Below are 6,000 nucleotides of genomic sequence, written 5' to 3'. Positions count from 1 at the left end.
ACTGGGAATGGAAAAATTTACATGTAAATAAAGAAAATATCAAAAAAAAAAAGATATATACATACACATATATGAGAGACTTAAGATAGATTTACCCTATAATAGGGAACAGTGTTCCTACTAGGTACCATGGGCAAACAAGAAGCTTCATTTCATGGATAGATCACTTCTTTTGGAGTTGTTGGTTAAACTCTTTAACAGCATCTCTTGAAGGAAGCGAGACACAGTGTAACATCCAGGTTAGGACTTGAGCCCTTTGTCTTTTGCTAAGCCAAGGTTTAGTCTTGGCTTTGGTACTTCCTCTTGCTAATCTCTTGAGGAAATTTTAAGCCTTAAATTTCTCACTTGTAGAGTGAAAACAACTAATGATTAAATAGGCTGCTGCTTCGTTCGCCTGATGTAAGCGGTGATGGGCTGCCTGCCTCAGTGGAGTAGAACAGAGGTCTATGAATATTGGACTTTCTTACGGTCTGCAGATTCCTAGCTGGAATGTTATTTATTTTCAAAACAAGCATGTAAATCACTGAGCTGACACTCATAGGTTCCACACTGAAAAAACAAACCTTGCACTGAGCCTGCGTTGTCTGGCACCTGAGGATATTGATTATTTATACCAAATTGGGACCGATTCAGAGCCACTGTGGTGGGAAGTATTTCCCCTGGCAGGCTGTATTTCTGCCCGTGCTACTAAGCCCAAACAAACAAATGGCATGCAATAGAGTTTTATGCATGCTCAAGTTTCTGCTAGTGATCTCTGGCTGTGTTTCCCTTACAGTTCTCCCCAGATTACATAACAGAGTTCCTGGAATTGAGAAGATGGTTCACAAAAGCAGGTTGACTAAGTGAATGAAAGACAGAATCTAGCTGTGCTATTTCAGTATCCGGAGATAATCTCTACAAGTCCGTCTTGATACTTACTCTGCTGACATTATAGAAGTTGCCAGCTAATTTCCTAAGATAAGTATGAACATAGATTATATTTTGTTTTGTGTTATTTTAGGTATATATAATTCCTCTGCCTCTAAATGAAAAGGGCAGTATAGGGTAGGAAGATGATTTTTAGAGTCTACCCATCAAACTTCAAATTCTGACTTTGACTTGCCAAACTTCAGCCATGACACCCTGTGTGTCTTAGTTAACTTCTAAACTGGAAATAATTATTGCTTTAATATTAATAGAACTATTTAAATAAATTAGTGGATATGTGTCAGATGTATATATATTATTGCTTATTTATTTTACATAGTGTTAACATTTTTAGCTAACAATAATTTCTGATCACAAGGTATGAAATGGGGAAATCAGATTTTTGAGTAATAAAGGAAGCATCAATAGATATTAATAATCATCCCATTATCTTCTTCATTTCTGACTCATGGTATATCCTGCCCTATGCTGTAATGAAAATCAATAAAAAAAAAAAGAAAATCAATTAGTCATGACACACACACACACACACACACACACACACACACACACACACATCACCATCCAGACATTCTCTATTCAATCTTTAGGCTGACTCCTTGCTTCATGTATAGAGTGTTCTTGTTTCGTATACATAGCGTTCTTGGGTTAGAGCATGACTCAACACTAAAAGATCATCTTAGATGCTCTTCAGTTACAAAGTAATAGAACCAGGAAGATTCTACACCTGCATTGGTCTAACAGAAATTTCCCTCTCCTCTTCTTTCTCTCCTCCTCTTCCTTTCTCTCCTCCTCCTCCCTCTCTTCAACCTCTGCCTTCTGCTTCCTCCTTCTCCCTTCCTTTCCTCCACCTTGTCCTTCTTAAGACACCTGTAGCTCTGATTGCCCTACACTCACTGTGTAATTCAAGCTGCTCTTAAACTCAAACTTGCAGTTTTTCTCTAGTCTCTGCTTCTCATGTTTTGCAACCAAAGTCTTGAGTCACCATGCTGGCTTAGCATAATAGTTTTGACAAAAAGATGAACTGTTTTATAAAAATATATCACATGTATTTCTTACTATTTGTACGTGTGTGTGTGTGTGTGTGTGTGTGTGTGTGTATGTGTATGTATGTGTGTATGTGTGTATGTGTGCATGACATAGAAGTTATAAGATGACTTACAGGAGCCTGTCCTCATCTTCCATTATGTGGGACTGAGGGATTTAACTCTGATTGTCAGGCTCAGCAACAAGATTCTTTACGAGATGAACCATCTCACTGGCCCATGATAGACTCTTAAAGAGGATAAATGAACCTTCCTATGGAAGGTTGTCTAGAAAAATAGTGAAAACAGTAGCCAGAGATGATGTGAATTAGGTATCTTTCAAATTCTGTATAGACAATTAGCTCATTTCCCAAAATTGTTAAAATACATTCAAACTAGTTTCATGCATTTTTCAGTACTGTAACCAATTGATTGAACATTGGTGGCCAGTTAGCCAATTAGCAGGTAAAGGGACACTTCGTATAACATGACTTTTCTAAAGGTCAATGTATTATCTGCATTTCTTAATTGCTATGTCTAAATATCCAATAATAACATTGTAAGGAAGAAAACATTTACTTTGGCATAACGCTTTATGCTACAGCCCATCATAGTAGGAAAAGCATAGCAGATAGAGTGATAGATGTGGCAGCAAGGATGTGAGGGTAGTTGATTAAACTGTGTGCTATAGTCAGGAAGCAGAGATAAGGAGCTCATGTTCAGCTCACTTTTTCCATTTTATTTGCGAGGATGCCTACCTGTGGGATGGTGCTTTCCACATTCAGGCTTGGTCTCTATTTCTTTGCTAAAATTCTCTGGATTTTTTTTTTTTAAAAGACCTGACATATATCTCATAGAACAGTGGTTCTCAGCCTTCCTAATGCTGTGATCCTTTTATACAGTTCCCCATGTTGTGGTGACTCCCAACCATAAAATTATTTTCATTGTTATTTCGTGACTGTCATTTTGCTACTGCTCTGAATTATAGCTTAAATGTCTATGTTTCCCTATGGTCTTAGATGACCCCTGTCCAAGGGTTGTTTGATGCCACTCACCAAAGGGGGGGTCTCAACGCACATGTTGAGAGCCACTGGCCTAGATGCTTCCAATTCCAGTCAAGGTAACAGTCAACAGTAATAATCATCACAACTCTTATCAATGTGACACCCAAATATTAACTATTATATGACACTCATCGCCCTCAAAGTTTCATGCACATCTCATAATACAAAACGGGTTGAATCCAACTTCAAAAGTCTTATAAACTTTACCAGTCACAATATTATTCAAAAGTCCAAAGTCCCAGTCTCTTGTGATATTCATGGCAAACTCTTAACTGTGAGGTCAAATAAAAATAAGAATACAATAAGTTATATGCTTTCTATGTAAAATGACATAGAATAAACATTTCTATTCTAGGAGAAAGAAATGGGGATGTAACAAGGAAAGATGAGCTCAAATAAGACCACAACTTACCAGGGCATATACTATATTATGCCTCTAACAACCATGGTTAGATAGCCTTGTTCCTCTGCCTTTGATACCTACAGTACATGCAGCCCTCTGTTTGGGGGCAGCTTCTCTGTACCTAAAACTACTAATAACACTGAAATATACATTCTTGATTTATCCCAGCACTTGGAAGGCAGAGACAGGAGGATTTCTGAGTTCGAGGCCAGCCTGGTCTACAGAATGAGTTCCAGGACAGCTAGGGCTACACAGAGAAACCCTGTCTCAAAAAACCAAAAAAAAAAAAAAAAAAAGATTTATTCATATCTAAATAAACATTCCACAATAACACATGTGACTTTGTGTTTATTGCAGTTATTCACAGTAGTCAAAATATGGAATCAGCTTTGATGCACATCAACAAATTAATGGATAAATAAATGAATATGTATTCAATTTATTTCCATATACATACATATAAATATATATACATATATATTCATGTACATTTATTCCACATACACATAAAATGTTTTGTTTAGCTACAAAAGAGTGAAACTATGTCATTTGTAAAAATATGGGTAGAACTGAGATTTTTGGTAAGTGAAATATGCTAGAAACAGACTTAGAATGATAAATACAGTTTTCTTTCAATTATGGAAGATCTATCTATCTATCAATCAGCAAAGTGAAAGGAGAACTATATAGAGAGGGAGGAGTGGTTAATGGTAGAGGGGAATGGGGAGAAAAAGGAAGAAAAACATTATATATTCTCACTCATGTGGAATGTAGGTATAACAGTATTTTAAAAAGAGCCTTCTTTTAAAATATATCCACATTATCCATGCATGAAGGAGATCTGTGGAAACAATAAAATATGATTTCTCACTATTGTTTCTAAGAAGCTAATTAGCTGAAATGTTGGGTCTCTGTGCCCAAAACTAATGTCAAAATGTACTTTTAAATTCCTAAGCTCTTCAAAATGAGGTATGATGGGAACAGTCCAGGAACAAATGGAGGACAGGAAATTGGATTTGTTTTGGAAGGTTTGAGCTCCAGATGAACTGTGCTAAGAAACTGATTCTTAAAACAGGAAACCAAAGGTACAAAACAATGGCCTGCTCTTACATCAACCAAACTCAGATCTATGACTTCTTGATAGTTTTATGGGGAGTGACTCACCAAGTTAACATTAAGATGCATCTCAGCTTATCAGAGATTTTTGTAGACATCCTTAAATAGAGGTTTTTCAGCTATGATTATCACCATTAATGTGTCTAAAAAGCATTTGTAATTTCAGTAGACAGGCTGTAACAGTTTTGAGGCAGAGTAAAAATACACATAACCTATGAAGAATTTAAAATGCTCTTCGGAATCACTGCTTGTTCCTTTGGTAGGCATAGCATTATGTCAGCTTTTAGCTTCTCTCTTCATTTTCATGAATACATACCAAACTATTAAATAATTGTAGGCAGCAGCACTAGATGAAAGAATAGTCAATAGAAATACCCTACTACCAAAAAATATCCATTCTACTACCAATAGTTCAATTTAGGCCCTTAAAAAATTAAATCATATTTTGTATTTGTTCCTGGAAAATTAATATAGACATGTATACAATGTATTTTGATTATATTTACACATACTATCTACCTTCACTCTCCCCAGGACTCCCCCATACACAGGGGAATATTACTTAGACATAAAGAAAAGTAAAATCATGAAACCTGTGGAAAATGATGGAGTTGAGAAATACAGAAGCTGAATCTTTAAGCTGAGCAGAATGTGAGAAAGTAAGTGTCAAGATAATGCAAAAATTATAGGCAAGAGGAGACTCCCTCAAGCTATGGTACCAGGAGAGTGGCAGTAGTGAATCTATAATTCCAAGACCAAGAGAACAGAACCTACAACCAATGTCACTATCAAGAATCTTTTTAAAAATTGTTTTATTTATTTACATTCCAAATGTTGCCCCTTTCTTGTTCCCCCTTCAAGAGTTCTTCACCTCTCCCCATCCCCCTTTGCTGCTAAGGGTGCTTCCCCACCCCTCCCCCCACTCACTCCCTGATACATGCTGCCCCCTTTCCTAGGGCATCAATTCTCTACAGGTTTAGGTACATCCTCTCCCACTGAGCCCAGACAAGGTAGTCCTCTGCTACATATGTGCTGGGGGGCCACAGACATATAACACCATAGTGACATTGGTGTTAGGTACAGTTCTCTTAGAATTGGAATTATAGATTTACTTCTGCCACTCTCCTGGTGCCACAGCTTGAGAGAGTCTTCTCTCATGTATAATTTTTGGGTTAGCTTGGCATTTGATGCTCTTGGGTTGCTGGCTTAGTCTCTGGGTTAGTTGACACTGTTGGTCTTCCTGTGGGGGTTGCCATCCCCTTTACCAGCATCTGACTGAGACAGATGCAGATATTTATAGCTATATAACCATTGGACCCCCATGGAAGAGTTAGGGGAAAGATTGAAGCAACTATCAAGAATCTTAACATACTGCTTTGTAATGGTGTATGGAAAGCAATCATCTGGAGTATAGGAAGGTCTACTTGTGACCTCCAAAATTTGGATGTTGCAACCTGGTTACATG

Source organism: Mastomys coucha, unplaced genomic scaffold (genome assembly GCF_008632895.1).
Source record: "Mastomys coucha isolate ucsf_1 unplaced genomic scaffold, UCSF_Mcou_1 pScaffold8, whole genome shotgun sequence".
Lineage (NCBI taxonomy): Eukaryota > Metazoa > Chordata > Mammalia > Rodentia > Muridae > Mastomys > Mastomys coucha.
The sequence above is the reverse complement of the archived record's forward strand: the minus strand, read 5'-3'. Positions refer to the sequence as shown.